Source organism: Nerophis lumbriciformis, linkage group LG15, assembly GCF_033978685.3.
Source record: "Nerophis lumbriciformis linkage group LG15, RoL_Nlum_v2.1, whole genome shotgun sequence".
Lineage (NCBI taxonomy): Eukaryota > Metazoa > Chordata > Actinopteri > Syngnathiformes > Syngnathidae > Nerophis > Nerophis lumbriciformis.
In genome coordinates, this window is record NC_084562.2 from 36,018,824 (window position 1) to 36,046,771 (window position 27,948).

A 27,948-nucleotide genomic window follows, 5' to 3' on the forward strand; every position below is an offset into this window, starting at 1 on the left:
CGAAATAAACTGACACCAACCAACACCACACCACTGTTGGATAGTGTATGTGTATCTATTACATTCAATCTGTGAAACCAAAATATGCAGAAAAGCAATTTAGTCACACAACGTCACACCAACAAAATTAAGCATTGCTGTATGTACATACAGGTAAAAGCCAGTAAATTAGAATATCTTGAAAAACTTGATTTATTTCAGTAATTGCATTCAAAAGGTGTAACTTGTACATTATATTTATTCATTGCACACAGACTGATGCATTCAAATGTTTATTTCATTTAATTTTGATGATTTGAAGTGGCAACAAATGAAAATCCAAAATTCCGTGTGTCACAAAATTAGAATATTACTTAAGGCTAATACAAAAAAGGGATTTTTAGAAATGTTGGCCAACTGAAAAGTATGAAAATGAAAAATATGAGCATGTACAATACTCAATACTTGGTTGGAGCTCCTTTTGCCTCAATTACTGCGTTAATGCGGCGTGGCATGGAGTCGATGAGTTTCTGGCACTGCTCAGGTGTTATGAGAGCCCAGGTTGCTCTGATAGTGGCCTTCAACTCTTCTGCGTTTTTGGGTCTGGCATTCTGCATCTTCCTTTTCACAATACCCCACAGATTTTCTATGGGGCTAAGGTCAGGGGAGTTGGCGGGCCAATTTAGAACAGAAATACCATGGTCCGTAAACCAAGCACGGGTAGATTTTGCGCTGTCTGCAGGCGCCAAGTCCTGTTGGAACTTGAAATCTCCATCTCCATAGAGCAGGTCAGCAGCAGGAAGCATGAAGTGCTCTAAAACTTGCTGGTAGACGACTGCGTTGACCCTGGATCTCAGGAAACAGAGTGGACCGACACCAGCAGATGACATGGCACCCCAAACCATCACTGATGGTGGAAACTTTACACTAGACTTCAGGCAACGTGGATCCTGTGCCTCTCCTGTCTTCCTCCAGACTCTGGGACCTCGATTTCCAAAGGAAATGCAAAATTTGCATGGTTGGGTGATGGTTTGGGGTGCCATGTCATCTGCTGGTGTCGGTCCACTCTGTTTCCTGAGATCCAGGGTCAACGCAGCCGTCTACCAGCAAGTTTTAGAGCACTTCATGCTTCCTGCTGCTGACCTGCTCTATGGAGATGGAGATTTCAAGTTCCAACAGGACTTGGCGCCTGCACACAGCGCAAAATCTACCCGTGCCTGGTTTACGGACCATGGTATTTCTGTTCTCAATTGGCCCGCCAACTCCCCTGACCTTAGCCCCATAGAAAATCTGTGGGGTATTGTGAAAAGGAAGATGCAGAATGCCAGACCCAAAAACGCAGAAGAGTTGAAGGCCACTATCAGAGCAACCTGGGCTCTCATAACACCTGAGCAGTGCCAGAAACTCATCGACTCCATGCCACGCCGCATTAACGCAGTAATTGAGGCAAAAGGAGCTCCAACCAAGTATTGAGTATTGTACATGCTCATATTTTTCATTTTCATACTTTTCAGTTGGCCAACATTTCTAAAAATCCCTTTTTTGTATTAGCCTTAAGTAATATTCTAATTTTGTGACACACGGAATTTTGGATTTTCATTTGTTGCCACTTCAAATCATCAAAATTAAATGAAATAAACATTTGAATGCATCAGTCTGTGTGCAATGAATAAATATAATGTACAAGTTACACCTTTTGAATGCAATTACTGAAATAAATCAAGTTTTTCAAAATATTCTAATTTACTGGCTTTTACCTGTATACTGTATAGAATCAGAATCAGCTTTATTGTCATTACGCAAGGTAACGAGATTGAGGATATATACAGTATGTACTCAGAAGCACTAGTTAGTTGGGCAGATGTACTATAACCATGCAAACAAATGAACAAAAAGGAAGAACAAAATGGACAAGCTGGTTTCCGATTCCTTTCCAGGGACAGCTGGTCATATAAGGTAACGACAGCAGGAACCTACATTATCTTCTTTGAAAGGCGCTCATCAGAATTCATGTTCTTGGTAGATGAAAGCAGAAGGCACGGTGAAAGAAGAGGAACGTAAAACCACAACTCTAAAAAGAGAAAGGATCCTCAGCATATAAAGGGAAGCCATAGAAGCTCAGCCATACTTGAAGACCTCTGAAGATGAGAAACCCAGCTGTCACCATGAAGACACTTGTACTGCTCACGCTGATGTGTTTCCTGCAAGTCAGCATGTGTTCAGGTCAGTTGGAATCCTCTTCTCTCTGCTTCTCATCCTGATAATTGTGGAAATGTGTGTGACGCGATTTTAATTGTGCATGTGTTTGTCCAGTCAGCCCACACATGATGAAGAACGACGAATGCTGCCCCAACAGCTCAAAAATACGTATCCCATTCCAAAATGTCCGGCATGTAAAAACAACACCAGAGGGCTGCGAGCCCCAAGCCATTGTGTGAGTACAATATTAAACACACCGGATTGTTTTTGTGTGACCACCTAATGCAAACATGACTAGTTTGTGATCAACCTCCTAGCAAAATAAGTCACTTCTCTTCATTAAGGTCAGGGGTGTCCAAAGATTTTCCACCAACGACCACTTACTAGAAAATCAAAGGATGCAGGGGGTCTTTTGATATTTTTTACATTTTGTAAAGCAACCATATATCATACTTGCCAACTTTGAGACCTCTGAATTCGGAAGATGGGGGGGAGTATATTTATAGCCAGAATTCACTGAAATTCTTTTATATATGTATATAAAAGAAATACTTGAATTTCAGTGTTCATTTATTTACACATATACACACACATAACACTCCTCTCTACTACTTGCCGTAGTTTTGAAGCAATGCATGATGGGAATCCGGATGATGTGTGTCAGTGTATTAACGTGCCGGCTGGAATAAACACACGCTGAGCAATTGCTCCGTGCCTGCCTACTTTATGGGTTATAGATAAACCTATGGATAACGGAGACATATATAATAGTCTCCTTCTTGTTGTGTGTGCAGTTGCGCTCTGAGCTCCAAAAGCCGTAGATGTTATAACGTGAGTGGGCCGGCACGCTGTTTATATGGAGGAAAAGTGGACGTGACGACAGGCTGTCCTCACTCAGGTCCGGCTGGAAATCGGGAGAAATTCGGGAGAATGGTTGTCCCGGGAGATTTTTGGGAGAGGCACTGAAATTTGGGAGGGATGGCAAGTATGCCATATACAGGTAAAAGCCAGTAAATTAGAATATTTGGAAAAACTTGATTTATTTCAGTAATTGCATTCAAAAGGTGTAACTTGTACATTATATTTATTCATTGCACACAGACTGATGCATTCAAATGTTTATTTCATTTAATTTTGATGATTTGAAGTGGCAACAAATGAAAATCCAAAATTCCGTGTGTCACAAAATTAGAATATTACTTAAGGCTTATTAGCCTTAAGTAATATTCTAATTTTGTGACACTTAAGGCTTATTAGCCTTAAGTAATATTCTAATTTTGTGACACACGGAATTTTGGATTTTCGTTTGTTGCCACTTCAAATCATCAAAATTAAATGAAATAAACATTTGAATGCATCAGTCTGTGTGCAATGAATAAATATAATGTACAAGTTACACCTTTTGAATGCAATTACTGAAATAAATCAAGTTTTTCAAAATATTCTAATTTACTGGCTTTTACCTGTACATATACAAATGATGAAAGCGTATAAAAAGAAATCATGCATAAATTAAAACGTAAAACAATCCTAATTACATTATTAACACCAATCCCTTTTATTTAGTTGTCTACAAAAGTTGAAAATGTAGTTTTTAAAGGAGCAAAAACTAATCCTGGATAAAATGCCAAAATGGACACAATCATGGCAACAGGAACCATAAACAACCTGCTTTTAAATGAATGGGCAACCAAGGAGAAAAAGTAAGAACAATGTCTCATAACTAATCTGCACATTTGTTATTTTCAGAGTCCAAACAGTGGCGAATAAAACTTTTTGCCTTGACCCCAGCTGGAAGAGGGCAATAAATCTGTTGGAAAAATTTGAGGGCCATCAGCCACCAACACATCTCCACCGGAACCAAGTGCGCCGCTAGGGATTTTGGGCCCCATGAAAAGAATCTTTACAGGGCCCCCAACACAGTGTCATTATTTTTTCTGTATTATAATTTCATCATCATTAGTGGCCTCTCTGGGCCCCCCTCCATCATGGGCCCCAAGAATCCGTTTCCTTTACCCCCCCTTTTCGGCGCCCCTGACCGGAACCCTGTGTCAAACCATACGGTTGTTGAAGTCATGTGAGGAGGAAGTTCCTTCATGTCAGTTTTGACATGAGAGTCCTGTGTGTAATACTCTGTATGCTGTACAATGAGGACCAGCGGGTGGTTAAAAAAGCTATAGGAAACATTTTGTACATTAGAGATTCTTAAATGCTTTATCTGAACAAAATATATTAGCTTTGTGTTAAAAGGTGAAAAATATAATTAGCGGAATATCTGACAATTCATCCATTTAAAAATACAATATTTTCACTGTTGCAATATGTTGAAGACCAATAATAAATAGCTGCTGGTGAAAAATGGCCCCCGAGCCACACTTTGGACCATCCTCGTGCTGTAGGTTTGCCTCACACTGTTTCAGAAATATTTTTTATTTTTATTTGTAATGTTACGTTATGCTTTTATTACATTTCCTATCCAATGTGTATTTTTGTATTTTAATCATGTTTTTTTTTAAATATGTGTCTGTTGTGAATACTGCTTGTATATTGTTTGTATATGATGTAACAACATCACCTGTGTCAGGAGCAAATATTTGCTACTTGTTAGTATTGTTTTGGATATTCATTTGAATTGGAATGTTTCTTTAGGTGACATTTTAATACACTGTGAGAAGACAAAACTGATGATAAATGACTCAATTATTATATGATAGATTCCACATCCTGATTTGATGACTGCTGCTGTCACATTAAATGAGTCAAAGACCGCACGTAGTTGTAGTGAAAACTTCATGATAATAAATAAAATATTGTTTTAATTACTTTTGTACATTTTTTTAATAATCTCACAATCACAAGGAATTCATTTTTTTCCCCATTTTGTCATCTTTGTCACTGCTCACCGCCAGTGTGCTAGACGAGAAATGAGTAAGGCGCTGCATCACTATGCCAGAAAAGTAGTTCCTCAATGTTAGTACCTTCAGTAACAATGTCGCTAATACTTGGTTAATATGCAGGTCACGGCATGTAAATAGAGCATTGTTAGTGTTTTTTAAAATGACTTTTTAGAGTGCTTTATAGGCGGAATAGTAGAATCCACATTACCTACATTGTTAGCTGCCTTGTGCTAGCATTTTTTTTTACTATCTAACAGAGGTGTGGACTCGAGTCACATGACTTGGACTCGAGTCAGACTCGAGTCATGAATTTGATGACTTTAGACTCGACTTGACAAAATGTAAAAAGACTTGCAACTCGACTTAGACTTTAACATCAATGACTTGTGACTTCACTTGGACTTGAGCCTTTTGAATTGACATGACTTGACATGACTTGCTACTTTCCCCAAAACCCAAAGATGAAAAAGTTATTCGGGAGCGCTCCGTATTTTTCATTGTGTACTTGTCTATCAGCGTTGCGTGTGTCAGCTGGTGTGGTCTCAGTACAACAGCCAATCAAATTACATCTACTTTGTTTTCATCACACAGCATTCATCCAATCAAATTGCAGGACAACCAACGAAGAAGACATGTCCAAACCACACGCCAGTGAACAAAAAATGATACCTAAAATAAATTTGTTTGGGTATAAAAATTACGAGGTGGTCAACACAAAACGGTTTGCAGTATGCAACACATGCGGTTCGAAAATTACTGATGGAGAGGCAACAACTTCCAACTTCGTCCGGCATTTGAAGTTGCACAAAGAACGGTAAGTTTTGAATGTAAGATAACGTTTATTGGCTAAGTAACGTGACTTTTATTTGCTGTGTAGTTAAATCAGCGAGGCTGTAAACTCACTGCTAACGTTATAACGTTATTGCAAACACGGGAATCTGTTGCAGTTCACTACCTTATTCATACTTTTTGTTCAGTGATTTTTTTTAAGCAGGGTTACGTTAGTCAATATATCACACGTAACGTTAGACGGCGGTCAGCAGCACCGCGTATTTTGGCCACCTAAAAAAAGACAAAAATAGTAAAATAAAGGTCAGTTAAAATGTATACTATATTATGAATATGTGTACCGTTTTAGCTAGCTTTCTGACATACTGTTGGTTGTTTACCTCAGTGGTCCCCAACCACCGGGCCGCGGCCCGGTACTGGTCCGTGGATCGATTGGTATCGGGCCGCACAAGAAATAATTTTTTTTTTTCTCTCTTTTTTTAATTAAATCAACATAAAAAACACAAGATACACTTACAAGTAGTGCACCAACCCAAAACAACTCTCTCCCCCCTTTTGTTCTGGGCATTGAACATGAAGACTCTTCCTTCACTGTTCCGAGTGGCCATGAGAGTCTTGGCAGTGCCTGCCTCCAGTGCTCCAGTGGAGCGAGTTTTCAGCCATGGTGGCATCATACTACGCCCCCATCGTGCACAAATGACTGACAGACTCTTGGCTAATTTGGTCTTTTGCAAATGCAATGCAGCATAGGGCCCTGACATATAAAAAGTACAACTTTTTTGTTATGTTCACGTATATGTCATGTTTTTTCAATGTTAACACTTTTGTACAAATAAGTACAGTTGCACTTTATTTTTCAATGTGTTTGTTCTGTAAAGGAATGAGTTAATGTTTAAAATGACTGGTTAATAGTGCTATTATAAAGTGCAATGTCAGCACAATTTTCTTTCCTGCAATTTAAAATGCACTTGTTTTAATAAATAAATACAGCGTTTGAGAAGCATACACAATCTGTGTTAATAAATTAGTCTGTGGTTAAAAGGACTTGAAAGGACTCGAAACTCAAAATGCAGGACTTAGGACTTGACTTGAGACTTTCCAGTCTTGACTTTGGACTTGACTCGGGGCTTGCCTGTCTTGACTCTGGACTTGACTCGGACTTGAGGGCAAAGACTTGAGACTTACTTGTGACTTGCAAAACAATGACTTGGTCCCACCTCTGCTATCTAACGACATGTGGTCTTGTCCCACATAAGGATTTTGAAAGATGGGCAATACGGTTTTTTTTAAAGCGCAGTTTTCCTTTAAGATTGTTTGGATTTACTCCATCACATTCAACCTTTTTTTTTTTTTTTAATAACTGGCTTGTATATTTGTCCCAAAACCTTTAAAATATGTCACACATGGGCTGTTAAAAATAAATAAAGAGTAGCCTTATTGAACGTATGTCAGGAAGCCTCTTGGTCACGTGGTTGCAACCCAGTAATTTATTCAACTGACAGTAACACTATTATATTTGAATTACACAATCTGGAACACCCTGCCAGAATAAAAAACAAAACAATTAACAGGTTTTGAAAGACTTTATCACAATTAGGGTCTGATCTACTAGGATATATATATATATTAAGTCCTTAACAGCGTGTCCACACAATAAAATTGCTTGTACTAGTGTTGTCCCGATACCAATATTTTGGTACCGGTACCAAAATATATTTCGATACTTTTCGATACTTTTTGATACTTTTCTAAATAAAGGGGACCACAAAAAATGGCATTATTGGTTTTATTTTTTTTTTATTGTCTCGATAAATCACACTGCTATGCTAATTAATTACATTTTCATGACTTCCTCCCAGTATCTTATTGTGGGTGCTCTGATGATCACTAAATATTCTGCATATTCATGAAGGCAGACATGCCAAATGCATTACACTCCCTATTTTGCTCATTTAAGAGACGCAATCCTCATTGCACTGCAAAAACTGAAATCTAAGTAAGATTAAATACCTCAAATAAGGGTGATATTGTCACGGCGCGGATTCGAACCCGCTTTTCCTCGGCAGCTGGAGCTGCCGGGACCTCTGCTGGCAGCACACTTGGACACGCCCCTGCTCACGCTGGGCCCAGCACGCCCATGCAGCGACAAGCCTGCAGGCAATTTCGCATCAGCACACCTGGGCCTGATGAGAGGGAGCAACATAAAAGCCAGCGGACCCAAAGGACCTTCGCCAGAACGTAGCCAATCTTCCTGAGTAAGCATCACGTCTGGCACCACTCCCTCGTTCCTTGCTCGCCTTCTTTGTGCTCGTCCTCGTTCCCGTGTTTGATGTCCCTTGTGTCTTCCACAGTGTCTTCCCTGTTGCCTGTGATCGTGTCCTGTCTCACGACCTCCACCTGGATCTCTGCTTGCCTCCCTCGACCCTTGACCTCTGCTTGGACTCGGACATCATTGCCTCTCTCCAGCCCCCGACTGCTTGCCTCCCTGCTGACTGCCTCTTCGCCTTGCCCCTTGGATTCGACGAACGATTCATACAACACGCACCGACAACACCCACTGGTAAAACTTACATTGTTAACCCTACACATCGTCTGCACTCATTCACTTGTGGTAGCATACACACCCCACACACTCATCAAGGTTTTCAATAAACCTGATAAACCGCAGTTCTGCCTTGGTGTCGCCTCCTTCCCTTTGCCCGGTACACAACAGATATTTGCTTATTTTTTGTCTGATAAGATAATTCTTCTCATTAAGCAGATTTTATGGTAGAGTGTTTTACTTGTTTTAAGTGTTTTGGTCCTAAATAATCTCAGTAAGATATTGCAGCTTGTTGCTGAGATTTTATGACCTATATTAAGTAAAACATGCTTGAAACTAGAATATCAACTGATGCAAAGCTGTGTCATCAACACTCACAAGTATAAAACTGCTTTTTTGAAGTAATACTTTCTTATTTCAAGCATGAAATAGAAAATCATGACTTTGACACAATAATGTCTCATAATTAAAACAGATGACAGCCAAATGGACTTTGCTGTTTTATTTTCAATGAAACAATAGAAAAGATGTACCGTATTTTCCGCACTATAAGGCGCACCTAAAAACCACAAATTTTCTCAAAAGCTGACAGTGCGCCTTATAACCCGGTGCGCTTTATATATGGATAAATATTAAGATTCATTTTCATAAAGTTTAGGTCTCGCAACTACGGTAAACAGCCGCCATCTTTTTTCCCCGTAGAAGAAGCGCGCGGTGCATGCTGGGATATGTGACGTTTCATTTCCATTTGTGTGTTTATGTAAAGACCCCAAAATGGCTCCTATTAAGTGTGTTGTCTGTCTAATTATAAATAATGCAGACGAGGCGTGTTAACTGAGTTCTCAACGTTTACTCACAGCGTGCTCATAACCACATTCTAACTGCCAGCATACAACGCTTCTCAGGGCTACCGCGCATGCTCGTAACTATCGTTGCATGCTGGGTAGTGTAGTTGTTATATTTGCTAGCTCATAACATCACATTAAGAGACACGCTTACGCGCTTAATTCAATACTCGCCGTCATTCCGGGTGGATTGACAAAAGACCTCCAGCCGCTAGATATTGGTGTCAACAGGGCATTCGAAGCTAGACTGCTAACTGCGTGGGAACAATGGATGACAGAAGGCGAACACACCTTCACTAAGACGAGGAGGCAGCGCCAGACGACGCCAACATCTGCCAGTGGATCGTAAATTTGCCCAACTTTTCACTTCGGACACCGAAGACGAAGGATTTACGAATGAAGAATAACTTCAGAAAGTGAGCGCTATGTTTATTTTGTGTGTTGTGACATTAACGTTCGAGCAACATTATGTTGCTATTGCTCTGCACTATTTTGAATTTTACTATGTTTGTGATTGCACATTTGCGTACATTTTGGGAGTGAACAGAGTTGTTAGAACGCTGGTTTTTAATATATTATTAAAGTTTGACTGACCTATCTAACTGTTTTTTTGACATTCCCTTTAGCGCAGCGTAGGCGCGGCTTATAGTCCGGGGCGGCTTATTGGTGGACAAAGTTATGAAATATGCCATTCATTGAAGGTGCGGCTAATAATCCGGTGCGCCTTATAGTGCGGAAAATACGGTACTCCTATAGTAGCACAGTTGGTACAGTACAGTAAACTGACAGTTAATATTTAAAACATTTGACATTTCAAACAATTTTGAACAGAAATAGTTCATACACATTCAGATAAATTCTTCAAAATTACAATAAAAAAAAAATTGCCCGTGGGCCGGGCTATAAATATATATATCCATCCATCCCATCCATCCATTTTCTACCGCTTATTCCCTTATATATATATATATGGATGGATGGCTGGATGGATGGATGGATATTTATATATTTATATATATATATATATATATATATATATATATATATATATATATATATATATATATATATATATCAGTGACGTGCAGTCACTAGAGGCAGGTGAGGCGGGGCCTCACCTGCCATCATGGAAAGAAAAAAAATGCAAAAAGAAAAATTAAATTGTTATATGTATCCAGTGATTATACTATAAAGTTATTTTCCATTTAACTTCACCAGTTTTAGATTATTTGTATTCAAAATCGCTGAATTTTCACATTTGCCGTTCAAATACTGAGAAGAGACGGTGCGGTGAACAGCAGCCAGTTGAGGCACGTCACTCAGTGCCTCAACATGGATTGCGCAATGACTCGGCTAACTGCTGGCCTGCTGTGCAATGAGACTGTATTGCTATATGAACTATATTATACATTTCCATAGTTTAGTTAGCTGAGGTATATAATGTACAGTGTATTTTGTCAACAACTGTATGTGTGTAACGTATTTCTTGTGCTGAGCGATCATAAAACGGCTGCAAAAGACGCACTGGCTGAGGCTCGCCTCCTGCACCCCCGCCGTAGAATTGTTATATCAACTAAAGTGTGACGACCGGGGCGCATGGTGATGCGGGGCTCGCTCTCCCAGGAATGCAGATCGGGCTTTGGACACAGCGTGCAGGTAAGAAATGATTTATTTAAGAAATAAATTATACTGGAATAAACAAAAACGTGCTCATAGCACGGAAGGCAAAAACTAAAGGAGCTAGCATGGGAGCTAGAAGGTAAAAAGGAGTCTAGCGTGGAAGCTAGCAGGTTCAGAGCAGGAAACAAAAGTCGTCATCTGTTGTGTGAAAACAAACTAGGAAGCAAGACAGAATGACAGGGAAGGCAGGCTTAAATAATAATGTCAGTGATGACAAACAGGTGCGCGTCGGGAACACACGCGGCAGGTGAAAATAATAAGCAGCCATGGCAACAAACTCAGGTGTACAAAACAGGCACTCAAGGAGTCCAAAACTAACAAAAAACACAAGTACCTCGAAAACGTAAACAAAAATATGATCCGGGCAGCGGATCATAACATAAAGCTCACACTTAAACTTTCCACGTGCAAGATTGAATCTATTTAAAAAAATTATTTCATAAGAAGCCAAAAAGTGCAAAAACAATAATGTTGGTGTTGGAGGAGTTGTGAATGACTGCAGGGACACAACATTAGATACACCTGCAGACTGCAGGTGTACCTAATTCACAACTCCTCCAACACGAACATTATTGTTTTTGCACTTTTTGGCTTCTTATTAAATAACTTTTGTAACCTATTTTCATGGGCTTTCCGCTTTGTGATGTTAAGTTCCTGTTATGCGCTGTTATACAGTATATGCCTTGAGCTCTTATTTTGAAGGCGCTAAGAGCGGAAGTGATGTCACGTTGCGGAGGTTTTTGAAAGAAGGTAAATAAAGTGGTCCTCGTGTAAACTGGAGCCTCCGTGTTTGTTATTTTGTAGTTTCATACAGTATAGGCGACATTTATAAACCCTCCGTTACACTTTTTTAAATAGATTCAATCTTGCACGTGGAAAGTTTAAGTGAGGGCTTTAGTTGCGGCGCATGGACTTAATTTCTAAGTAAAGGTAAAACCATAATAACGTTTTTTTTTATTAAATGTGCTTTTTTGTGTGCTACAGTTTGTATGTGTAAAGTTAAAGTTAAGTTAAAGTACCAATGATTGTCACACACACACACTAGGTGTAATGAAATGTGTCCTCTGCATTTGACCCATCCCCTTGATCACCCCCTGGGAGGTGAGGGGAGCAGTGGGCAGCAGCGGCGCCGCGCCCGGGAATCCCAATTCCAAGCCTTGATGCTGAGTGCCAAGCAGGGAAGAATGCTGGTATGAGCTTTTAAGCATAACCCGTTAACTGCTGCCAATCAAATGGTGAATAAGATACTCTTTAGGGTTCATATGTTTGTAAATCTGACTGTGATGAAGTCAGTGCCTCACCAGCCATCAACCTCACCGCACGTCACTGATATATATATATATATATATATATATATATATATATATATATATATATATATATATATATATATATATGTCTTAATAAGGTTATCCAAAAAAATAGTGCTCGATACCGTAGTAGAGCGCAATATATGTATGTGTGGGGAAAAAAATCACAAGACTATTTCATCTCTACAGGCCTGTTTCATGAGGGGGGGTACCCTCAATCGTCAGGAGATTTTAATGGGAGCATTCGCATACCATGGTTTATATAGGGCACAGAGTGGGTGGGTACAGGCTGGCCTAGGGGCGTGGTGATTGGTTCATGTGTTCTCTTTCAAGCATAGGTTGCATAAGATGCAACCTATACTTGAAAGAGAAACTGTTTATTATTTACCGTCCAGACCTGTCATCCCTCAACAAGCGCAGCGAAATTGTAACAACATGCCGCCATAGACGGAAACACCTCCTAGGTAACACATGAACCAATCACCACGCCCCTAGGCCAGCCTGTACCCACCCACTCTGTGCCCTATACAAACCATGGTATGCGAATGCTCCCATTAAAATCTCCTGACGATTGAGGGTACCCCCCCTCATGAAACAGGCCTGTAGAGATGAAATAGTCTTGTGATTTTTTTCCCCACACATACATATATATATATATATATATATATATATATATATATATATATAATATTTAGTATAAGTTTGCTGATTTCAAGAAATGTAATGCCGAGCGCATATCATTATGTCAAGATAATGGCACTAGCATTTACTTTATTTAAGAATATTTTTCAACATACTGAGAAAAAAAGTTTCATATTTGTATTTTCTATCAAGAAAAGTGCACTTGTTATTCGTGAGAATATACTTATTTTAAGGTATTTTGGGGTTCATTGAGGTTAGCTAATTTTACTTGTCTTGGAAAGTCTTGACAAGCCAAATGTTCTTGTTCTATTGGCAGATAATTTTGCTTAGTTCAAATAAAATACCCCTAATTTTTGTATTTTTTTCCCTTGTTTTTGAACACTGACTTTTTGCAGTGTGTAAATTAGCTTTGTGTGTGCTATCAAGTTTACACGTGTTTTAATACACGCAACCCTTTAGTAGTTCAGACCCTATACTGTATTTATTAGTTAGTTTTCTCCGAGTGCCTTCCTTCCTTTCACATCCCAAAAACATGCATGTGACGTTAATTGGGGACTCTAAATGGCAAATAAAGGGATTTGGTTGTTATACTGCAAAAAACTACTTTGTTTTAATCCCAAAATGGAGCCATCAAATTTCTGAATCAATTTGCTCGAAATATGTTTGAGCACTTGGTAGTGGAATTGGAGTGGGCGACGCTACAAAATTTTTGTGAACACCGATTACCATTGAATGAATTTCTGATTTGAATCATAATCAGGCCAAAGACTATCAGCCAACAAACAATGTAACTAATTTGTGAACAAATTACCCATACATCAATCAATCTCAATCAATCTTTATTTATATAGCCCTTAATCACAAGTGTCTCAAAGGGCTGCACAAGCCACAACGACATCCTCGGTACAAAGCCCACATACGGGCAACGAAAAACTCACCCCAGTGGGACGTCGATGTGAATGACTATGAGAAACCTTGGAGAGGACCGCATATGTGGGTAACCCCCCCCCCCTCTAGGTGAGACCGAAAGCAATGGATGTCGAGTGGGTCTGACATAATATTGTGAGAGTCCAGTCCATAGTGGATCCAACATAATAGTAAGAGTCCAGTCCATAGTGGGGCCAGCAGGACACCATCCCGAGCGGAGACGGGTCAGCAGCGTAGAGATGTTCTCAGCCGATGCACAGGCGAGCGGTCCACCCCGGGTCCCGACTCTGGACAGCCAGCACTTCATCCATGGCCACCGGACCTGTGGCCCCCCCCCCCTCAAGGAAAAGGGGAGCAGAGGAGAAAAGAAAAGAAACGGCAGATCAACTGGTCTAACAGGGGGGCTATTTAAAGGCTAGAGTATACAAATGAGTTTTAAGATGGGACTTAAATGTTTCTACTGAGGTAGCATCTCTAATTGTTACCGGGAGGGCATTCCATAGTACTGGAGCCCGAATAGAAAACGCTCTATAGCCCGCAGACTTTTTTTGGGCTCTGGGAATCACTAATAAGCCGGAGTTCTTTGAACGCAGATTTCTTGCCGGGACATATGGTACAATGCAATCGACAAGATAGGACGGAGCTAGACCGTGTAGTATTTTATACGTAAGTAGTAAAACCTTAAAGTCACTTCTTAAGTGCACAGGAAGCCAGTGCAGGTGAGCCAGTATAGGCGTAATATGATCAAACTTTCTTGTTCTTGTCAAAAGTCTAGCAGCCGCATTTTGTACCAACTGTAATTTTTTAATGCTAGACATAGGGAGACCCGAAAATAATACGTTACAGTAGTCGAGACGAGACGTAACGAACGCATGAATAATGATCTCAGCGTCGCTAGTGGATAAAATAGAACGAATTTTAGCGATATTACGGAGATGAAAGAAGGCCGTTTTAGTAACACTCTTAATGTGTGATTCAAACGAGAGAGTTGGGTCGAAGATAATACCCAGATTCTTTACTGATTCGCCTTGTGTAATTGTTTGGTTGTCAAATGTTAAGGTGGTATTATTAAATAAATGTCGGTGTTTAGCAGGACCGATAATCAGCATTTCCGTTTTCTTGGCGTTGAGTTGCAAGAAGTTAGCGGACATCCATTGTTTAATTTCATTAAGACACGCCTCCAGCTGACTACAATCCGGCGTGTTGGTCAGCTTTAGGGGCATGTAGAATTGGGTGTCATCAGCATAGCAATGAAAGCTAACACCGTATTTGCGTATGATGTCGCCTAGCGGCAGCATGTAAATACTAAAGAGTGCAGGGCCAAGAACCGAACCCTGAGGAACTCCGCACGTTACCTTAACATAGTCCTAGGTCACATTATTATGGGAGACGCATTGCATCCTGTCAGTAAGATAAGAGTTAAACCACGACAAAGCTAAGTCTGACATACCAATACGTGTTTTGATACGCTCTAATAAAATATTATGATCGACGGTATCGAAAGCAATAAAACAATTTAAGATTATACAACAATAACAACAAAATACTACAAGTGCCCCTTTGTTAAATACAATAGTTTGAGCAAAATATAGTCAATAGCTCAAAGTAACTACACAAAACTACTGTTGGCTCTCATTTAAATGCTCCCAAACCCCTTGTGTCCAAGAGCTTCACAAAAAAAAACTAACATTTGTGAAAATCATCAAATTATCAACCTCATTATGCTACTATGAGATCAACATGGGTTATCCTAAATAGCATCATTAAAAATGGTACTAATAAGGATTACACTCAATAGTTCTCAGACGGTAATGTAAAAAATGACAAAATTTGACTAAGTTATTGAACTATCAGACCTGTTTCTTTACTTGCACAATTTTGTCAAATTATTGAAAAACTACTTTACAACATATTGGGCAAATGCATTAATACAAGTGGAACACTCACGGATAACCAATACGGATACAGAGCCAATATTTTAACATCGATGCCATTGATTGAAATAACGGAAAAGATTATCAATGCAATACCGATGGCAAACAGTGTGCAGTGTTTGTAGATCTAACAAAAACATCCATCCATCCATCCATCCATCTTCTTCCGCTTATCCGAGGTCGGGTCGCGGGGGCAGCAGCCTAAGCAGGGAAGCCCAGACTTCCCTCTCCCCAGCCACTTCGTCCAGCTCCTCCCGGGGGATCCCGAGGCGTTCCCAGGCCAGCCGGGAGACATAGTCTTCCCAACGTGTCCTGGGTCTTCCTCGTGGCCTCCTACCGGTCGGACATGCCCTAAACACCTCCTTAGGGAAGCGCTCGGGTGGCATCCTGACCAGATGCCCAAACCACCTCATCTGGCTTCTCTCGATGTGGAGGAGCAGCGGCTTTACTTTGAGCTCCCCCCGGAGGACAGAGCTTCTCACCCTATCTCTAAGGGAGAGCCCCGCCACCCGGCGGAGGAAACTCATTTCGGCCGCTTGTACCCGTGATCTTGTCCTTTCGGTCATAACCCAAAGCTCATGACCATAGGTGAGGATGGGAACGTAGATCGACCGGTAAATTGAGAGCTTTGCCTTCCGGCTCAGCTCCTTCTTCACCACAACGGATCGATACAGCGTCCGCATTACTGAAGACGCCGCACCGATCCGCCTGTCGATCTCACGATCCACTCTTCCCTCACTTGTGAACAAGACTCCGAGGTACTTGAACTCCTCCACTTGGGGCAAGATCTCCTCCCCAACCCGGAGATGGCACTCCACCCTTTTCCGGGCGAGAACCATGGACTCGGACTTGGAGGTGCTGATTCTCATCCCAGTCGCTTCACACTCAGCTGCGAACCGATCCAGTGAGAGCTGAAGATCCTGGCCAGATGAAGCCATCAGGACCAAATCATCTGCAAAAAGCAGAGACCTAATCCTGCAGCCACCAAACCGGATCCCCTCAACGCCTTGACTGCGCCTAGAAATTCTGTCCATAAAAGTTATGAACAGAATCGGTGACAAAGGGCAGCCTTGGCGGAGTCCAACCCTCACCGGAAACGTGTCCGACTTACTGCCGGCAATGCGAACCAAGCTCTGACACTGATCATACAGGGAGCGGACCGCCACAATCAGACAGTCCGAAACCCCATACTCTCTGAGCACTCCCCACAGGACTTCCCGAGGGACACGGTCGAATGGCTTCTCCAAGTCCACAAAGCACATGTAGACTGGTTGGGCAAACTCCCATGCACCCTCAAGGACCCTGCCGAGAGTATAGAGCTGGTCCACAGTTCCACGACCAGGACGAAAACCACACTGTTCCTCCTGAATCCGAGGTTCGACTATCCGGCGTAGCCTCCTCTCCAGTACACCTGAATAGACCTTACCGGGAAGGCTGAGGAGTGTGATCCCACGATAGTTAGAACACACCCTCCGGTTCCCCTTTTTAAAGAGAGGAACCACCACCCCGGTCTGCCAATCCAGAGGTACAAAAACATTTGACACAATAATGATCATATCTTAATTAACAAATTAGAACGGTATGGCGTCAGAGTGCTGGTCATGAACTGGGTAAGAAGCCCAACTTATTAACTAACAGGAAACAATACATGAAGCTAGACATACTTTAGATGTCTACAGCGCAAACATTTTTTCGCCGGGTACACCAGGGATTAATACTGGGACCAACATTGTTCAATTTCTTTATAAATGACATCTGTAAAGTTACAAAGGACTTAAAGTTAGTATTATTTGAAAACGACACGACTGCATTTTGCTGAGGAGAGAACACACAAAATCTAATACAAATAACAGAAAAAATGTACAAATTAAAGAGATGGTTTGACAAAAACAGACTGCCTTTGAATCTCAGAGTAGTCGTCCCGGAGTAGACATTGAAAGGTAAAATTAATAACATTTTTGGGTGCATTAATAAATGATAAATTGAACTGGAAACCTCATATAAAAAATATACAACATGAGGTAGCGAGAAACACTTAAAAAATGAATATGTAGACCAAAAACCACTTCATATTCTGTACTGTTTGCTAGTGTTATCATATCTGAGTTATTGTGTAGGAATTTGAGTAAATAACTACAACTGTGGAATTAAATTATGGAATGGATTAAGCAAAGCAATCAAACAATGCACTATTATGATCCACTTCAAGAAACTCTTCAAACTTAAAGTGTTTACAAAGTACAAAGAAGAAGAACCATGATAAACATTCTGAATTGATTCATCCATCCTTTCATCCTCAAAACAATCTTACTCATCTCATCATATGAAATATAACTTATTTCACCAATTATTAATTATTTTGATTGTGATTACTTATGGAGTATATTGTGAATAAATTGAGAACAGGAAAAGAACAAAAGTTTTAGCAACTGTTATGTAAAAGAAAAGGGGTAGGATTAAATAAACTCTGCTTCGTCCTACTCCTTTTTGAACATGTTGAAAAGAGAAACTGGAAATTGTGATGTATCATGTTGTATGCTTGCATGTTCGAAATAAACTCAAACTCAAACTCAAAACAAAAGTAAACTTTATTCAGTAACGGTGTTACAAAAGATGTCAGTTAGAATGATACAAAGTGTTGGCTATAGAGAACATTCAAACCCTTTATTTATTGAATCTGTAATTCTTATATCTTTAATTATTGAGTCAAAACTATTGAAACTCGATGAATTGGTGCAATTGCAAACAGCTAAAATTATGCACGATGCAAACTATAACCTGCTACCCAAAAATGTACAATTCTTCTCAACAAAACAATAGGAAAGAGAACAATGTCACCTAAAACATTTGTATACATGTAAAACACTTAAGACCTTTAGTAAATCCGTATGCAGAATTACATTTTGGAATGGGCTCGGCAAAAAAGTCAAACAAAGCAGTAATATGATCAAATTTAAGAAACAGTTCAAACTATATAAGTGTTTACAAAGTACAGAGAAGAAGAATCCTGATAAACATCTTGAACCATATTGAAAAGTGAGATCATTTTATTCATCTCATTATCTGGATCATAACTTACTTAACTATTTATTGATGAACCCTTTATTTAATGTTTAAATACAGGTAAAAGCCAGTAAATTAGAATATTTTGAAAAACTTGATTTATTTCAGTAATTGCATTCAAAAGGTGTAACTTGTACATTATATTTATTCATTGCACACAGACTGATGCATTCAAATGTTTATTTCATTTAATTTTGATGATTTGAAGTGGCAACAAATGAAAATCCAAAATTCCGTGTGTCACAAAATTAGAATATTACTTAAGGCTAATACAAAAAAGGGATTTTTAGAAATGTTGGCCAACTGAAAAGTATGAAAATGAAAAATATGAGCATGTACAATACTCAATACTTGGTTGGAGCTCCTTTTGCCTCAATTACTGCGTTAATGCGGCGTGGCATGGAGTCGATGAGTTTCTGGCACTGCTCAGGTGTTATGAGAGCCCAGGTTGCTCTGATAGTGGCCTTCAACTTTTCTGCGTTTTTGGGTCTGGCATTCTGCATCTTCCTTTTCACAATACCCCACAGATTTTCTATGGGACTAAGGTCAGGGGAGTTGGCGGGCCAATTTAGAACAGAAATACCATGGTCCGTAAACCAGGCACGGGTAGATTTTGCGCTGTGTGCAGGCGCCAAGTCCTGTTGGAACTTGAAATCTCCATCTCCATAGAGCAGGTCAGCAGCAGGAAGCATGAAGTGCTCTAAAACTTGCTGGTAGACGGCTGCGTTGACCCTGGATCTCAGGAAACAGAGTGGACCGACACCAGCAGATGACATGGCACCCCAAACCATCACTGATGGTGGAAACTTTACACTAGACTTCAGGCAACGTGGATCCTGTGCCTCTCCTGTCTTCCTCCAGACTCTGGGACCTCGATTTCCAAAGGAAATGCAAACCAAACCAGCCATGTCATCTGCTGGTGTCGGTCCACTCTGTTTCCTGAGATCCAGGGTCAACGCAGCCGTCTACCAGCAAGTTTTAGAGCACTTCATGCTTCCTGCTGCTGACCTGCTCTATGGAGATGGAGATTTCAAGTTCCAACAGGACTTGGCGCCTGCACACAGCGCAAAATCTACCCGTGCCTGGTTTACGGACCATGGTATTTCTGTTCTAAATTGGCCCGCCAACTCCCCTGACCTTAGCCCCATAGAAAATCTGTGGGGTATTGTGAAAAGGAAGATGCAGAATGCCAGACCCAAAAACGCAGAAGAGTTGAAGGCCACTATCAGAGCAACCTGGGCTCTCATAACACCTGAGCAGTGCCAGAAACTCATCGACTCCATGCCACGCCGCATTAACGCAGTAATTGAGGCAAAAGGAGCTCCAACCAAGTATTGAGTATTGTACATGCTCATATTTTTCATTTTCATACTTTTCAGTTGGCCAACATTTCTAAAAATCCCTTTTTTGTATTAGCCTTAAGTAATATTCTAATTTTGTGACACACGGAATTTTGGATTTTCATTTGTTGCCACTTCAAATCATCAAAATTAAATGAAATAAACATTTGAATGCATCAGTCTGTGTGCAATGAATAAATATAATGTACAAGTTACACCTTTTGAATGCAATTACTGAAATAAATCAAGTTTTTCAAAATATTCTAATTTACTGGCTTTTACCTGTATGTATTTAATATTTATTTACTAACTCATTTATTTATTCATTCTCTGTTGTGTTACAGATTGAGTAATGGGAAATGGGTTATAATTGTATAGCACTTTTCTACCTTCGAGGTATTGTCTCGCTCAACGACACAACGGACGTGACGAGGATGGCGGAAGCCGGGGATCGAACCAAGAAGCCTCACGTTGCTGACACGGCCGCTCTATCAACTGCAACGCCGTCCCCTGTACAAACAGATGTGTTAGAAATTGCAATGAAACCAAAAGAAGTAGGAATAAACAACCTCTGCTTCTAAATACTCCTACCAGTATTAATCTGATACTACCCTGGCCTTAAGTATGGACTGAATATGGATCGATCCATCTGGCCGAAAGTGCCATGATGTGTCGTGTTTATTATGAAATATATTTAGTTAGAATGTGAATGCCAAACTAGAGAGATGTCCTCCACTCATCCTCCATACTTGGACACATATGCTGACATATTTTGCTTTAAAAGAATGTATATATACAACAAATTGCTGCTGGAATCTTGCTTGTAGTTTCTGACAGAACAGCCGGCCGTGCAGTTGGAGCTGAGCTAAAGAAGAAGTGGGAGGGAAAAAAGAACATGATTGTAGTGGACTTTGATACTACTGTTTTTTTCTGGATTGAGTCATCAAGGCTGCCAACCTAAGTTTCTAGTAAAACACACAAAGATATATTGATACAGGCATATTTAGACATATTTCATGTTTGGTTTAGTAGGATTAGGGTTAGGGGTAGGGTTATGTTTATTATGTATTAATGTAATAGATACATTAATACAGGCATATTAAGGCATATTTCGTGTTTGGTTTAGGAGTTATCTTTGAAACATGTTTTTATTGCTTCAAACAAGTTTTCTCCGTATTCTAAGAACATTACTGTCATATTGAGTTAAAAACTAATTTTTGCATTTGAAAAACTTGCTCTATACTCTCGGCAGGGTCCTTGAGGGTGCATGGGAGTTTGCCCAACCAGTCTACATGTGCTTTGTGGACTTGGAGAAGGCATTCGACCGTGTCCCTCGGGAAGTCCTGTGGGGAGTGCTCAGAGAGTATGGGGTTTCGGACTGTCTGATTGTGGCGGTCCGCTCCCTGTATGATCAGTGTCAGAGCTTGGTTCGCATTGCCGGCAGTAAGTCGGACACGTTTCCGGTGAGGGTTGGACTCCGCCAAGGCTGCCCTTTGTCACCGATTCTGCTCATAACTTTTATGGACAGAATTTCTAGGCGCAGTCAAGGCGTTGAGGGGATCCGGTTTGGTGGCTGCAGGATTAGGTCTCTGCTTTTTGCAGATGATTTGGTCCTGATGGCTTCATCTGGCCAGGATCTTCAGCTCTCACTGGATCGGTTCGCAGCTGAGTGTGAAGCGACTGGGATGAGAATCAGCACCTCCAAGTCCGAGTCCATGGTTCTCGCCCGGAAAAGGGTGGAGTGCCATCTCCGGGTTGGGGAGGAGATCTTGCCCCAAGTGGAGGAGTTCAAGTACCTCGGAGTCTTGTTCACGAGTGAGGGAAGAGTGGATGGTGAGATCGACAGGCGGATCGGTGCGGCGTCTTCAGTAATGCGGACGCTGTATCGATCTGTTGTGGTGAAGAAGGAGCTGAGCCGGAAGGCAAAGCTCTCAATTTACCGGTCGATCTACGTTCCCATCCTCATCTATGGTCATGAGCTTTGGGTTATGACCGAAAGGACAAGATCACGGGTACAAGCGGCCGAAATGAGTTTCCTCCGCCGGGTGGCGGGGCTCTCCCTTAGAGATAGGGTGAGAAGCTCTGTCATCCGGGGGGAGCTCAAAGTAAAGCCGCTGCTCCTCCACATCGAGAGGAGCCAGATGAGGTGGTTCGGGCATCTGGTCAGGATGCCACCCGAGCGCCTCCCTAAGGAGGTGTTTAGGGCACGTCCGACCGGTAGGAGGCCACGAGGAAGACCCAGGACACGTTGGGAAGACTATGTCTCCCGGCTGGCCTGGGAACGCCTCGGGATCCCCCGGGAGGAGCTGGACGAAGTGGCTGGGGAGAGGGAAGTCTGGGCTTCCCTGCTTAGGCTGCTGCCCCCGTGACCCGACCTCGGATAAGCGGAAGAAGATGGATGGATGGATGGATGGAAAAACTTGCAAAAGCAAGTGTTTCTAGTAAGACTCAAAAAGACACATTAATAAAGGCATATTTAGACATATATCATGTTTGGTTTATGAGTTTTCCTTGAATAAAACTTTTGTATTGCTTCAAACGAGTTTTCTCCGTATTGTAAGAACAAGCAAGCAGACTTAACACCTTTTTCACAAGCATAGCCACAACACTAGTTAACAAGCTGTCAAGCCTACTATCAAAAGCTAGGAGTATTCAACAACGATTTCAAGTTAGAAATGGTCTCTGCTGACGAGGTGCTCAAAAAATTGAGCGCGCTCCACCAAAACAAGGCCACTGGCCTTGACAATATCCCCTCCAGATTCCTCAGGGACTCTGCCACCACCATTGCCCCAATCATCACACACATAATAAACCTCTCAATTAAACAAGGCTAAGTACCAAAAGATTTCAATATAGCAACAGTAACTCCTCTTTTTAAAAAAGAAAGCAAATTAGAACCTGGTAACTACTGACCTGTTTCTATTCTCAGTTCCATTTTGAAAGTAATGGAAAAAATAGTTTATGAACAGGTCGATAGATACCTTGCCACCAAAAAAACTCATGTACGAATTCCAATCCGGCTTCAGAACTAACTACTCCACTGACACATGCCTTCTCTATCTGACCGACCACATCAAACGTGAGGTGGACGCGGGCAAATACTGCGGCATGGTCATGCTGGACCTTCAGAAGGCCTTTGACACCGTAAACCACGCTATACTGTTGGATAAGCTTAAAGCAATCGGATTTGATAAAACCTCATCGAGCTGGATGCAATCTTACTTGGAGGGGAGGAAACAGGTGGTAGAAGTGAACGGCACCGTGTGTCCTCCCCCCCTCTCAGTAAGCTGTAGAGTCCCCCAAGGCAGTATATTAGGGCCTTTACTGTTCCTAATATACGTAAACGACATGTCATCAGCATGGGACTGTGAATTGTTTTTGTTTACGGATGACTCGGCTCTGCTGGTATCCGGCAAGGACAAGTCACAGGTGGAAAAAATTCTCAGTGCCGAACTCTGTAGAATTTGCACCTGGCTTGCTGACAATAGGCTATCCATACACTTGGGTAAAACGGAATCCATCCTATTTGGGTCCCAAATCAACCTTAAGAAAGTCAGTGACTTCACTATTAAAGTGGTATCATCAAGAAAGATGAGGTCACCTACCTAGGTTCCATTCTAGAGGATAACGTTTCCTGTGATAAAATGGCAACCAAGGTAATCAAAAAGGTCAACCAACGAACAAGATTTCTCTACAGAATCTCCTCTTTGGTCAACAAAAGCACCATGAAGATTCTAGCGGGAACTTTCATTCAACCCATTTTCGATTACGCATGCACCTCCTGGTACCTTAGCACCTCCAAAACCCTCAAATCAAGACTCCAAACATCTCAGAACAAGCTAGTCAGGTTACTTCTAGACCTCCACCCCAGATCACACCTCACTCCTACCCACTTCTCCAAAGTGGGCTGGCTCAGGGTGGAGGACAGGGTAAAACAACTTGCACTGAACCTAGTCTATAAAATTCGCTACACCTCCCTGATACCGAAGTACATGTCAAACTACTTTCAGAACGTAAATGACCGCCATAACCACAACACCAGGGGGAGCTCCACAAACCACGTTAAACCCTGATTCCGATCTAACAAAGGTCTTAACTAATTCTCCTTCTATGCCACATCAATATGGAATGCACTCCCAACAGGTGTAAAAGAAAGTGCATCTCTATCCTCCTTCAAAACCGCACTAAAAGAACACCTCCAGGCAACTACAACCCTAGACTAACACCCTCCCCCCACCGCATCCCACCTCCCCGGATTGTAAATAATCAAATGTATATGTTCTTATGCTTTCTGAGCTCACTATGTTCACTGCTCGCTATACATATCCTACGAAGTGAGACTTACACTGTTACAGTGTCTATTTCTCAGATGATAAACTTGTTGATGACTGAAATATGCTGATAGCAACCTAACCTAACCTACCACCCCCCCAACCCCCTCCGCATCCCACTCCCCGGATTGTAAATAATTCAATGTATATACTCTGATGATTAACTTGTGTGATGACTGTATTATGCTGATAGTATATTTTTGTACCAAGAATTGATTAACGTGGATTTAAACAAGTTGAAAAACTTATTGGGGTGTTACCATTTAGTGGTCAATTGTAAGGAATATATACTGTACTGTGCAATCTACTAATACAAGTTTCAATCAATCAATTACTGTCATATTGAGTTAAAAACTAATGTTTGCATTTGAAAAACTTGCAAAAGCAGATGTTTGTAGTAAAACTCACAAAGATACATTAATACAGGCATAATTAGACATATTTTATGTTTGGTTTAGGAGTTTTCCTATAAAAAAAATGTTTATTGCTTCAAACAAGTTTTCTCCGTATTCTAAGAACATTACTGTCATATTGAGTTTAAAACTAAATTTTCCGTTTGGAAAAACTTGTAAAAGCACATGTTTCTAGTAAAACTCCCTAGTTATAGTACTGTTTTGTTAATTGATTTTGACATACCCACAAATCTGCTTTTGCAAAAACATGTCAGTGATAACGGTCAACATAACCAGGCCTGGCCCTAACCAATCTGGCGCCCTAGGCAAGATTTTAGGTGGCGCCCCCCCACATCGGCAGTGAAGTGTATATACTCACAAGAACCCGAATAGCTTTGTCTTTGACCTTTTTTTTTTTACTTACAACTATACCTAATATATAAAGGGGTGGAAAAGTGACTATTACCTGCAGGGCAAACATTAGCTAACCAGAAGGCAATAACAATGTAAACAAAAAACACCTGCTTGGGAGAGATCTAATACAAACATTTATATGCACGTACAACACTTAGAACTTTTAGCATATCAGTATGTGGAATTAAATTATGGAATGGATTAAGTAAAAAAGTTAAAAATTGTACTGATATGATCCAGTTTAAGAGGTTGTTCAAAATAATAGTGCTTACAGAGTACAAAGAAGAAGAATTATGAGAAATACTTTCAACCTTATTGAAAATAAGATATTCTTCATCTCAGTATGTTAATAATGACTGAATTAATTAATTAATTACATAGTACAAAACTGTTGTATACTAACTCATAGATGTTATTTTATTATATAAAAAGGTCAGTAAATGATTCTATACATTTGTAAACGCTTTGAAGTGGGAAAGAGGTAGGATTAAATAAGCTTTGCTTCTTCCTACTCCTTTTCGGGCATGATGTAAAATGAAATGATATGAAATTGTGTGATGTATTATGATGTAAGTGTGTTCATGTTCGAAATAAACTAAAGAAAGAAAGAAATGTCCCTGAGGAATGTAAAGTGGGAGTACTGTAATTACCTAACGTTACATTATTATTTTCCATAACAATTTAGCCCCCTCCACAATATTAACCCGACGTTAAAACACAACTATTAGCAATTGCCGAATCATGTAACATTAGCTTAATGCTAAAAAGCCAGGTTACTATCACATTCTGTAACAGACAAATAATTTCATGTAGGCTAACGTATGTTACCTACCTGCTACCTCTGTCTTTGCTCGTTTCTCCTCCTCTTCTTTTCTCTTTTTTCTTCCCTGGGCACCTGACAGTTTTGGCATCTTGTGTTGATTTTTTGATGTGGGGACGTCCAAAAAGAGTCATGATACGGGAAGGGAGGGGGCGCACCGTGCGGGGGGGGGGGGTAATGTTGTAACAAATAATATTTCTATTAAATAGGCTTTACTTTGCATTTTAATTAACGTGGGATTATTTTTTGCATTTAGAAATAATAGTACCAACTTATTTATTTATTTATTTTTTTCTCCCAACATTTGTGGCACTGGCGTGGCGCCCCCTGATGGACGGCGCCCTTAGCATTTGCCTATACGGCCTATGCCACGGGCCGGCCCTGAACATAACCAAACCAAATGTTTATTGAAATTATCCTTTTGGGTCAACATCTCAATAATATTGCTGCAAGGATAATTTCTGATTATTTATATGGCTGCAACAATTCATATATTACAGAAAAAAGCTTTAATTTGTAGTTTGTTGCTTCAATGATTTGTTTAATGAGTAAAAACAACAACAAGGCAGAAAGAGAGTAAAGGTCCCAAAGAAAAAAGACAGACATTGTGGTGAAATATTTAAAGTGTCAAACAGAGTTGGCACAATAGCACTGCATCAATGATGCAGCACATTACCAGAAAGCATTTTGCATTTTTAAGAGGAGGAACAAAGTAAAAGTCTAGTTTGGCAGCTAACGCCATCCTTTATGTTTGACTTGCATAATGGAGGTGTTATCACATGGTGGCATCTGAGGACATGTTAGCATCTACATTTTGTATGCTACAGCGAACAAGTTGTTTATTGTTACTCAAGCTATCATACTTTATCAGGGAGTCTTTTTGTTTGTTTACTTCTTTAAAATGTTTCTTAGGCTTTTGTTCTTATTTATTAAAAAACTATTTATGTAAGTAATATACAGTGATGCTCCCATGGGAAAAAAAACAGTTTCAATGCTTTGTGCATTTATAAGAAGAAAAAATAAAAGTAATTAGAATAATCCTTGTAAGTAAACAATATACAGGTAAAAGCCAGTAAATTAGAATATTTTGAAAAACTTGATTTATTTCAGTAATTGCATTCAAAAGGTGTAACTTGTACATTATATTTATTCATTGCACACAGACTGATGCATTCAAATGTTTATTTCATTTAATTTTGATGATTTGAAGTGGCAACAAATGAAAATCCAAAATTCCGTGTGTCACAAAATTAGAATATTACTTAAGGCTAATACAAAAAAGGGATTTTTAGAAATGTTGGCCAACTGAACAGTATGAAAATGAAAAATATGAGCATGTACAATACTCAATACTTGGTTGGAGCTCCTTTTGCCTCAATTACTGCGTTAATGTGGCGTGGCATGGAGTCGATGAGTTTCTGGCACTGCTCAGGTGTTATGAGAGCCCAGGTTGCTCTGATAGTGGCCTTCAACTCTTCTGCGTTTTTGGGTCTGGCATTCTGCATCTTCCTTTTCACAATACCCCACAGATTTTCTATGGGGCTAAGGTCAGGGGAGTTGGCGGGCCAATTTAGAACAGAAATACAATGGTCCGTAAACCAGGCACAGGTATATTTTGCGCTGTGTGCAGGCGCCAAGTCCTGTTGGAACTTGAAATCTCCATCTCCATAGAGCAGGTCAGCAGCAGGAAGCATGAAGTGCTCTAAAACTTGCTGGTAGACGGCTGCGTTGACCCTGGATCTCAGGAAACAGAGTGGACCGACACCAGCAGATGACATGGCACCCCAAACCATCACTGATGGTGGAAACTTTACACTAGACTTCAGGCAACGTGGATCCTGTGC

At 40.5% G+C, this 27,948-nt stretch overlaps 1 long non-coding RNA gene across 1 annotated transcript; it reads left to right on the forward strand.

Moving 5' to 3' along the window:
- The first annotated feature begins 2,116 nt into the window (after positions 1 to 2,116).
- LOC140679451 (uncharacterized) lies at positions 2,117 to 5,000 on the forward strand. Its single transcript, XR_012050869.1, has 3 exons — positions 2,117 to 2,202; positions 2,293 to 2,413; positions 3,928 to 5,000. It is a non-coding gene; the product is annotated as an uncharacterized lncRNA (long non-coding RNA).
- Positions 5,001 to 27,948: the final 22,948 nt, after the last annotated feature.